This window comes from Oncorhynchus tshawytscha, linkage group LG33 (assembly GCF_018296145.1).
Source record: "Oncorhynchus tshawytscha isolate Ot180627B linkage group LG33, Otsh_v2.0, whole genome shotgun sequence".
Taxonomy (NCBI): domain Eukaryota; kingdom Metazoa; phylum Chordata; class Actinopteri; order Salmoniformes; family Salmonidae; genus Oncorhynchus; species Oncorhynchus tshawytscha.
This window is the reverse complement of record NC_056461.1, coordinates 30,940,258-30,950,395: the sequence shown is the minus strand read 5'-3', so window position 1 is coordinate 30,950,395 and position 10,138 is coordinate 30,940,258.

Genomic DNA, 10,138 nt, shown 5'->3' with positions numbered 1-10,138 from the left:
TATTTGAATGTACCGATCCTGTGCAGGTGTTGTTACACATGGTCTGCCACTGCGAGGATGATCAGCTATCCGTCCTGTCTCCCTGTTGCGCTGTCTTAGGCGTCTCACAGTTCCGACATTGCAATATATTGCCCTGGCCACATCTGCAGTCTTCATTCCTCCTTGCAGCATGCCTAAGGCACGTTCACGCAGATGAGCAGTGACCCTGGGCATCTTTCTTTTGGTGTTTTTCAGAGTCACTAGAGTTAGCTTTGTGACAGTATCAAAAATACATTTTGGATTGTTCTTATTTTCCTCAATTAAGTTGGCAAAATAGGACGATCGAGCAGCAGTGAGGGCTCTTCGATACTGCACGGTACGGTCTTTCAAAGCTAGTTGGAAGACTTCCAGTTTGTTGTAGTGCCATTTACATTCCAATTTTCTGGAAGCTTGCTTCAGAGTCACCAAAAATGGGAATATTATCTGCCATGACTACAAGGTCCGATAGGAATTCAGGGAACTCAATGAGGAATGCTGTATATGGCCCAGGAGGCCTGTAAACAGTAGCTATAAAAAGTGATTGAGTAGGCTGCATAGATTTTATGACTAGAAGCTCAAAATACAAAAAACAGTCTTTTTTTTTTTGTAAATTGAAATTTTCTAGCGGAAATGTTAGCAACACCTCCGCCTTTGCGGGATGCGTGGGGGACATCGTCACTAGTGTAACCAGGAGGAGAGGCCTTATTTAACACAGTAAATTCATCAGGCTTAAGCCATGTTTCAGTCAGGCCAATCACATCAAGATTATGATTGGTGATTAGTTCATTGACTATAACTGCCTTGGAAGTGAGGGACAACATTAAGTAGCCCTATTTTGAGATGTGAGATATCACAATGTCTTTTAATAATGGCAGGAATGGAGGAGGTCTTTATTCCAGTGAGATTGCTAAGGCAAACACACATGTTTAGTTTTGCCCAACCTAGATCGAGGCACAGACACGGTCTCAATGGGGATAGCTGAGCTGACTACCATGCTTGGTCCTGTTTGTGGGTGAGTCCCGCAAAGAGGGGCAATTATCTACAAATATTATATTTTGGGAGGGGCAGAAAACAGTTTCAACCAGCGATTGAGTTGTGAGACTCTGCTGTAGAGCTCATCACTCCCCCTAACTGGGAGGGGGCCAGAGACAATTACTCAATGCCGACACATCTTTCTAGCTGATTTACATGCTGAAGCTATGTTGCTGCTTGGTGACCTCTGACTGTTTCATCTTAACATCGTTGGTGCCGACGTGGATAACGATATCCCTATACTCTCTACGCTCGCCAGTTTTAGCCTTAGCCAGCACCATCTTCAGATTAGCCTTAACGCTGGTAGTCCTGCCCCCTGGTAAACAGTGTTCGATCGCTGGATGATTCATTTTAAGTCTGTGGGTAATTACTGCTGGTAATGGAGTTGTCAATGACTAGGGTGTTCAATTTGTCAGAGCTAATGGTGGGAGGCTTCGGTGTCTCAGACCCCGTAACTGGAGGAGGAGAGGCCAGAGAATGTTCGGCCTCAGACTCCGACTCGCTGCTTAATGGGGAGAACCGGTTGAAAGTTTCTGTCAGCTGAATGATCGACACCGGTTGAGCATTCCTACAGCATTTCCCTCCAGAAGCCATGAGAAGATTGTCCGGCTGCAGGGACTGTGCGAGGGGATTTATACTACTATCTGTACTTATTGGTGGCACAGACGCTGTTTCATCCTCTCGAACACTTAAATTAGCCTTGCCTAACGGTTGCGTCTGAAGCTGGGCTTGCAACACAGCTATCCTCGCCATAAGGCAGTTGTTCGACTGCAATTAGAAGGCATCATGTTAATCTTACTACTTAGCTTCAGCTGGGGGAGGTCCTGATGAACCACATCCAGATATAGCATCCGGGGTGAAAAAGTTGAATGAAAAAAGTGGGGGGAAAAAATATATATATATAAAACGGTAATTAAAAAGTTAAAAAACGTAAAGTTGGCAACAAACCAGACAGCAGCGTAAACAAGTTTACAAGTTGTGACCGGAAATGACGGATAAATTCTGCAAATCTGTGTATGAGACCAATACACTTTGATTTGATTCACACTCACACAAGCTGGGCAAAGAAGGCACACAGGCCCTCTCTCCCTGTCAACTAATTCAACATAGGTCATACTGACCCAGACTCACTCTTAAGCGCAATAACAGGAGGCATTTACATTCACAATCATAACAGTAGGCCCTTGCATAGTAAAACAGTTTCCCACAGCAGCCCCAGGAGTGTGTTATTGAAAATAGGACTGTCCATCCATGGAGTGAGGCCATCACACAAACAGAGAGAGAAACACACACAGACTCATAAGAAAATGGGTGGATGGAGTTGCAAAGAAAGAACAGCCAGAGATGGACGGTGTAGTGTTGTGCAGTCAGTGTCAGACTGAAATCCCACACACTTCCCCAGGCTCTCTGGCTTGATTAGGATGTTGCAGTAGGTCTTTTTCAGAACGTGGATAACACACCGGGCTCGGCTGTGATAGCCCACTATTAGGTTCAACAGCAACTAACACAAAGACAGAGAGGGGTTGGCAGGTCAACAGCTTTAGGGTAGCCTGGAGTTAAGGTAGAGTTGTTGGAATGCAGAATTGTATGTATGGGAAGAATGAGCGCCGGAGTGCTGTATGTAAATGTGTACAATGTGTATGTGCGTGTAAATACTGTAAGTGAATGTGTGTGTGTGTGTGTGTGTGTGTGTGTGTGTGTGTGTGTGTGTGTGTGTGTGTGTGTGTGTGTGTGTGTGTGTGTGTGTGTGTGTATGCGTGTGTGTGTGTGTGTGTATGCGTGTGTGTATGCGTGTGTGTGAGAGGCTCACAGGCAGTTGGTGGTTGAAACCATTACAATACACACTTTCTGTTGTCCTAGTTGAAGCCAAGCAGCTATCTAACACAGCTAACATTACGTTAGCTAGATAACTAGCTAACATTACGTTAGCTAGAAAACCAGCTAACATTACGTTAGCTAGAAAACCAGCTAACATTAGCTAGATAACGTTAGCTAGCTAACTCTTAGTACAAGTTAGATAGATAGATATGAAACACTAATTTAAAAGAAAAATCCACCTGAAAACTATCTTTTGGTATTTGTTTCATTAGTCCATTGTTGATATTGTCCCAAAATGTTTTGCATGTTAGCAATGAAGTTTTCAAGATATATAACTTTCAAAATGCAGAAATACAGCCGGTATGATGGATTTTGCATCATATGGACTAATGAAACAAACAAAAGATAGTTTGTCGGTGGAGTTTTCCTTTAAACAGAAAGTTTACTCTGGCGTTGGAGAGGGGGAGAGGGGCCTGAGAGATGAGAGGGGCCTGAGAGATGAGAGGAGCCTGAGAGATGAGAGGGGCCTGAGGGGTAAGGTCTCCAGTAAGTGACAGTATAGAGATGGACCTGAGAGATGAGAGGGGGCCTAAGAGATGAGGTGTCCAGTGGGTGGCAATATAGACAGGGGGCCTGAAAGATGAGGTCTTCAGTAGGTGGCAGTATAGAGAGGGGGCCTGAGAGATGAGGTCTGCAGCTGGACCCAATGGTCTGGTCACAGCTGAGATGTGGGGGTGAAATGGCTTAACTGTAATCAGAGCTATGTGTCCCTAGACATCATATAGGCCTACTCAAACTTGTGCTGGCTGTTGAGTGGGAACTTTTCAACATAATCTGCATTTTCACTGCATTCTAAGTCCCCCCTGTGTCCTCACTGCCTTCTTTGGCACTGTCTATTCCAACACAGCTGGATTGTGTGTATGCAGAGGCCTTATGGACATTGCAGCTGTGCATAAGACTGCAGATTTAATACACACACACACACACACACATTCCTGGTGTTAAATGATTTGAGGGATTTAGGTCTATTTTTCCAGATATAATGTTTCAAGCAGTCAATGACAAAAGGTTTCAAAATCACAGAGTGGCCTCTACTGTCAGAAACTCTCATTACATAGCCTACTACAGCAGCATAATGCTGCCGCTGGCTGGGGTGTTGGTCACCAGCGATGGTAACGTGATGTTACGGTTCATAAGCCCTTAATGTGGTTCGTCGGCTCTTTATAAGGCCTACATAAACACTTCACATATCATGTGAAGGAAAGTAATGACACATTTGGCAAAGCATAGGTGAATTACTGGTGTTGCACAGGCCTAGGCAATGTGACAGTACCAGAACCATAGAAATATAATCTCATTCTAGTTGTGACCAGCACTCTGTGGCCATCATTCTGGAGCATCATAATTGGATTTCTCAGTCACTTCCACTGAACACTTGATGAAGAGCAAAACACAAACCTATCAGCAACCTATTGGCCTGAGCGACACCCAAGTCTAGATACTCGACCTCATCAGTTGGAAATGTATAGACATTTAATTTCTTTCCTTTTACCCCCCACCGGCCTGAAAACCAAGAGAGAGAACAACAGATGATCCTTGTGCTCTGAAAAAAATAATCTGTAGCCTAATCTTTAAAAAACGGTTTAGTCATTTTAGCAGATTCTCTTATCTGCAGCAACTTACAATAGTGAATCCATACATTTTCATACTTTTTATTTTTATTTTTCGTGCTAATCAAGTGGCCCATGTGTGGGCTATTTTCTTAAACAATCTGGCTAACTGTTATAAAGTTATACAATGCCCCCTCTGTTAGCAAGTGTGATTAAATCTGACTAGATCTGTTTTACTGTTAGTCAATAACGGGGATTCATTTTAACTGCCTAGACTGGACTAGACTGAAGTGGACTAGACTGGGCTAGACTGGACTGGACTAGACTCCACTAAACTGGTAGAATAGCAACCGGCAGCATGTGTTTGTGTCTTTCACAAACAGATGAATTGGTTGGGTTAATTGACTGACTGAGTGGTTGGTTGGGTTGAACAGTTTGACTTATTGATTGCCTTATTGATTCATAAATATATATACATTTTTTTGTGGCTTTCCCAGTATCTAAGACACCCAACCTCAGTACAGAGCTTCTGGAACAGTGTAAGGAACAGTGTAAGGAACAGTGTAAGGAACAGTGTAAGGAACAGTGTAAGGATCAGTGTGGACAACAGCAGGTGGTGCCGTCTGCCAGCAGATCACATTTCACTAGATGTCTTTTCTCTCCCAGCCAGCTCCTCAGATGGAGAGAGAGAGGGCTGGAGGAGAGAAATTGACAGGGAGTTAGAGAGTAAAGGAGAGTGTAGATGCAGAAATGCATGAAGACACTGTGAATATTCTCTATAAACTGCTGGAGAAAATACAAACGGAGGGAGAGCTGGTGAAAATAAAGGAGAAGGGTGATGAGAGCGCAAATTAAGAAATTAAGAAATTAAGACAAGAATGGAGGAGAAGGAGGTGGCAATGCAGGGAGATGAGATCCAGAGGGTGAGGAAGGAAGACAAAGAAGTGAAGAAGAGGGAGGAGGTAGAGATGAAGGAGAAGGAGGTGGCAAGGCAGGGAGATGAGATCCAGAGGGTGAGGAAGGAAGACAAAGAAGTGAAGAAGAGGGAGGAGGTAGAGATGAAGGAGAAGGAGGTGGCAAGGCAGAGATGTGGTGGTGGAGGAGATCCAGAGGGTGAGGAAGGAAGACAAAGAAGTGAAGAAGAGGGAGGAGGTAGAGATGAAACACGAGGGTCTGGATAGGTGCATCTCCACATGATTCAAGTTTGCTGCATTTATGTCAGGGGAACATAGCAGGGGTGAAACTTAGGTGCAACTCCATACAATATGATATGTGGCTCTGTTCACGCCAGGGGAGATGAGCAGGAGTTAAGAACTTGAGTTAAACTCTAGATGATATGATATGTGGCTCTGAGATGAGCAGCAGTTAATGACTTGAGTTAAACTCCACATGATTATTGCATTTCACTTGCTTTCAGCAGCATCTATGAGTCACATGATTATCAACCAATGACACAGATGGTTCCTGATGTTGTGAGATTCTCTCTGGTGTTTACAGAACAATTGGTGCTGTGAGATTAGGATATCAGGATTCAAAAATGTTGTCAGGGTTAGGGTATCAGGATTCAAGAATGTTGTCAGAGTTTGGATATCAGGATTCAAGAATACTGTCAGGATTAGGATATCAGGATTCAAGAATGTTGTCAGGGTTAGGATATCAGGATTCAAGAATATTATCAGAGTTTGGATATCCGGATTCAAGAATGCTGTCAGGAGTCGGATATTATAATTCAAGAATGTTGTCAGGGTTAGGATATCAGGATTCAAGAATGTTATCAGTGTTAGGATATCAGGATTCAAGAATGCTGTCAGGATTAGGATATCAGGATTCAAGAATGCTGTCAGGATTAGGATATCAGGATCTGCTTGAACAAAACAACTGTAACACTAGTAGCAAAGGATGCAATATATGGGATATTATAAACTGGGTGGTTCGAGCCCTGAATGCTGATTGGCTGAAAGCCGTGTTATATCAGACCGTATACCACGGCTATGACAAAACATGTATTTTTACTGCTGTAATGAAGTTGGTAACCAGTTTATAATAGTAATAAGGCACCCCCTCGGGCCTTACGGCTTAAATGTATGACTGCTACATAATGCACTGGATGCTAAGGCATAAATGTGTTAAAGCGTGTATTCTTATTTGACATGTGTGTAGTTCTGTCCTTGCCCTGTACTTGTCCATTAATGTTATGTATTATGTCATGTTTTAATATTTTGTGTGGACCCCAGGAAGAGTAGCTGCTGCTTTGGTAGCAGCTAATGGGGATCTGAATAAACCTCCAAATACTAAGACAGGCAGAAAGAGAAACTGGAGAAAAAGAGTAAGAAGCTGGAAACGTTGGAGAAAGTTGGAAAAGTAGAAAGAGAAGTTGGAGAGGAAGAATAAGATAGTGGAACAGTTGAATGTGGAGGTGGATGAAAGACTGAAGAAGACAGCAAGAACAGGAGAGATGATTAAAAACAAAGAGAAGGAAACGGGACAGAATGAAAATAGATGTGGAAGAGAAGACGAAAGAGGAGGTGAAAAGAGTAAAAAAAGAGTTGGAGAGCTTGAATTAGAGGATGAAAGAGGGAAAGAGGGAGGAAAAAGCAGAGAGAAAGAGGGAGGAGTTTGAGGAGCGGAAGGAAGAGAAGGGGGAGAAGCTGAAGATAGAGGTAGGGAGGGTGATGTCAGAGAAGGGGAGGAGCTGAAGATAGAGGGTGGGAGGGTGATGTCAGAGAAGGGGAGGAGCTGAAGATAGAGGTAGGGAGGGTGATGTCAGAGAAGGGGGAGAAGCTGAAGATAGAGGGTGGGAGGGTGACATCAGAGAAGGGGGAGGAGCTGAAGATAGAGGTAGGGAGGGTGATGACAGAGAAGGGGGAAGCTGAAGATAGAGGTAGGGAGGGTGATGTCAGAGTAGGGGAGAAGCTGAAGATAGAGGGTGGGAGGGTGATGTCAGAGAAGGGGGAGGAGCTGAAGATAGAGGTAGGGAGGGTGATGTCAGAGAAGGGGAGAAGCTGAAGATAGAGGGTGGGAGGGTGACATCAGAGAAGGGGGAGGAGCTGAAGATAGAGGTAGGGAGGGTGATGTCAGAGAAGGGGGGAAGCTGAAGATAGAGGTAGGGAGGGTGATGTCAGAGAAGGGGGAGAAAAAAGAGGAGGTAGATCAGGTGAGGGAGGTGATAAAGGAGAAATGGAAGCCTAAGATGGAGAGAGTGTTTTAAGATTGTGGCAGAAAAGATAAACGACAGAGTCCGAGAAGATTTGGAAGGAGGGATGAAAAAGTTGAAAGAAACAGAAAACATGTTTAAGAAGAAGGTGGAGAAGGTGAAATTGGAGAAGAAGGAGGTCGGGAAAGTGAGAGGTGAAATGAAAGATAAGAGAGAGAAGGTGGTAAAGACTGAGGTGGAAGAGAAGGGGAAGACAGATATGGAGAGAGAGTGAGTGTGTGAGAGAGAGTGTGAGAGAGCGAGAGAGAGTGAGAGAGTCAGGGAGACAGAGAGAGAGATAATGGAAGGCGAGAAGGAAAGGATGAAGGAGGAGAACGAGAAAGGTAAGACAGAACCTGTTGGACCTGAGACTGAACATAGAAAAGACTAGAGATGCCCTCATAAAGAGCAACGAAAGAGAGCACAGCTATGAAATGAAGATCAGAGCAATGGAGAACGAGAGGAGGGAGTTGTTCTGCGGACTTATCAAGAACAACACGGGTGGCAGGTAGCATTGAGTTTAGAGCGTTGGGCCAGTAATCAAAAGGTTGCTAGTTTGAATACTGGAGCTGAAAAGGTGAGAAATCTGTCGCTATACCCTTGAGCGAGGCATGACCTTCTGTAAAGTTTCCTTTAATACCTTGATAGTAGTCTGAGATCCACACCCTGGTGTATACTTCACATAGGCAGAGCCTTAGGATAAGAATATTATACAGGTACTGTACCTCTATGGCCACCGCCATCAATCCCTAATATTACCTTTTATACAGCCAGAGACACTATTCAGTTGAGATGAAATGGATCCCAGGTAACAGGCTCTCGTTTGCATGAACTAGATGAAAGTAATGATGCTGGAACTGCAAAATCCAAACCCCTGTTAGGCCCAATGATGTATATAAACCAAGGATTGCTGATGCTGTGAGAGGCTTTGAAGCCAGCGGTCGGCCATATTGGTAGGAGCAGTCGTCCATAGGAATGAATGATATTCTACAGAATTTCAATTAAATGTTTCAAGGACGAAATTGCATGTACAGTGCATTCAGAAAGTACTCAGATCCCTTCACATTTCCACATTTTGTTACATTACAGCCTTATTCTAAAACGGATTAAATTAATGTTTTTCCTCACCAATCTACACACAATACCCCATGAAGACAAAGTGAAAACTGGTTTATAGATATTTTTGCAAATGTATTAAAATAAAAAATTGAAATACCTTATTTACATAAGTATTCAGACCCTTCGCTATGAGACTTGAAATTGAGCTCAGGTGCATCCTGCTTCCATTGATCATCCTTGAGATGTTTCAACAACTTGATTGGAGTCCAACTGTGGTAAATTAAATTGATTGGACATGATTTGGAAAGGCACACACACCTGTCTATATAAGGTCCCATAGTTGACAGTTTATGACAGAGCAAAAACAATCCATGAGGTCGAAGGAATTGTCCGTAGAGCTCCAAGACAAGATTGTGTCGAGGCACAGATCTTGGAAAGGGTACCAACACATTTCTGGAGCATTGAAGGTCCCCAAAAACACAGAAGTTTAGAACCACCAAGACTCTTCCTAGGGAAAGATGAACAGAGCAAAGTACAGACAGATCCTTGATGGAAAAACTGCTCCAGATCGCTCAGGACCTCAGAATGTTCACCTTCCAACAGGACAACGACCCTAAGCACACAGCCAAGACAACGCAGGAGTGGCTTCGGAGCAAGTCTCTGAATGTCCTAGAGTGGCCCTGCCAGAGCCCGCACTTGAACCCAATTGAACATCTCTGGAGAGACCTGAAAATAGCTGTGCATCAACGCCCCCCTATCCAACCTGACAGAGCTTGAGAGGATCTGCAGATAAGAATGGGGGAATACAGGTGTGCCAAGCTTGTAAAGTCATACCCAAGAAGACTCAAGGCTCTAATCGCTGCCAAAGGTGCTTCAACAAAGTACTTAGTAATGGGTCTGAATACTTATGTAAATGTGATATTTCAGTTCTTAATAAATTTGCAGCAATTTCTGCTTTGTCATTATGGGGTATTGTGTGTAGATTGATGAGGGGATAAAAAATATATATATTTTAAAATAAGGCTGTAACGTAACAAAATATGGAAAAAGTCAAGGGGTCTGAATACTTTCCGAATGCACTGTATTTCAGTATTGTGTTGTTGTTGTGGGGACACTAACATTAGTAATCTCTAAAAACGATACTATAAGGAAAATGTTTTAAGTATATTTAGCTCACATAATATAATTTAAAAGTATTAATTGCGGCTGTAATAGCATAAATATGGCAAAAACAAATGTAGACATTAATAAATTGATTTCTATAGCTTCCAAAATATTTGTTTGCCAAGATGGAGTCACAGTGGCTTCAACACAGTGACCCCTGTCTGTCGTCTAGTGTATCCATAAATCATTGATTAGGACTTACCAAATATTATTATATATATTTGATTATTTAACCCTTACTTTA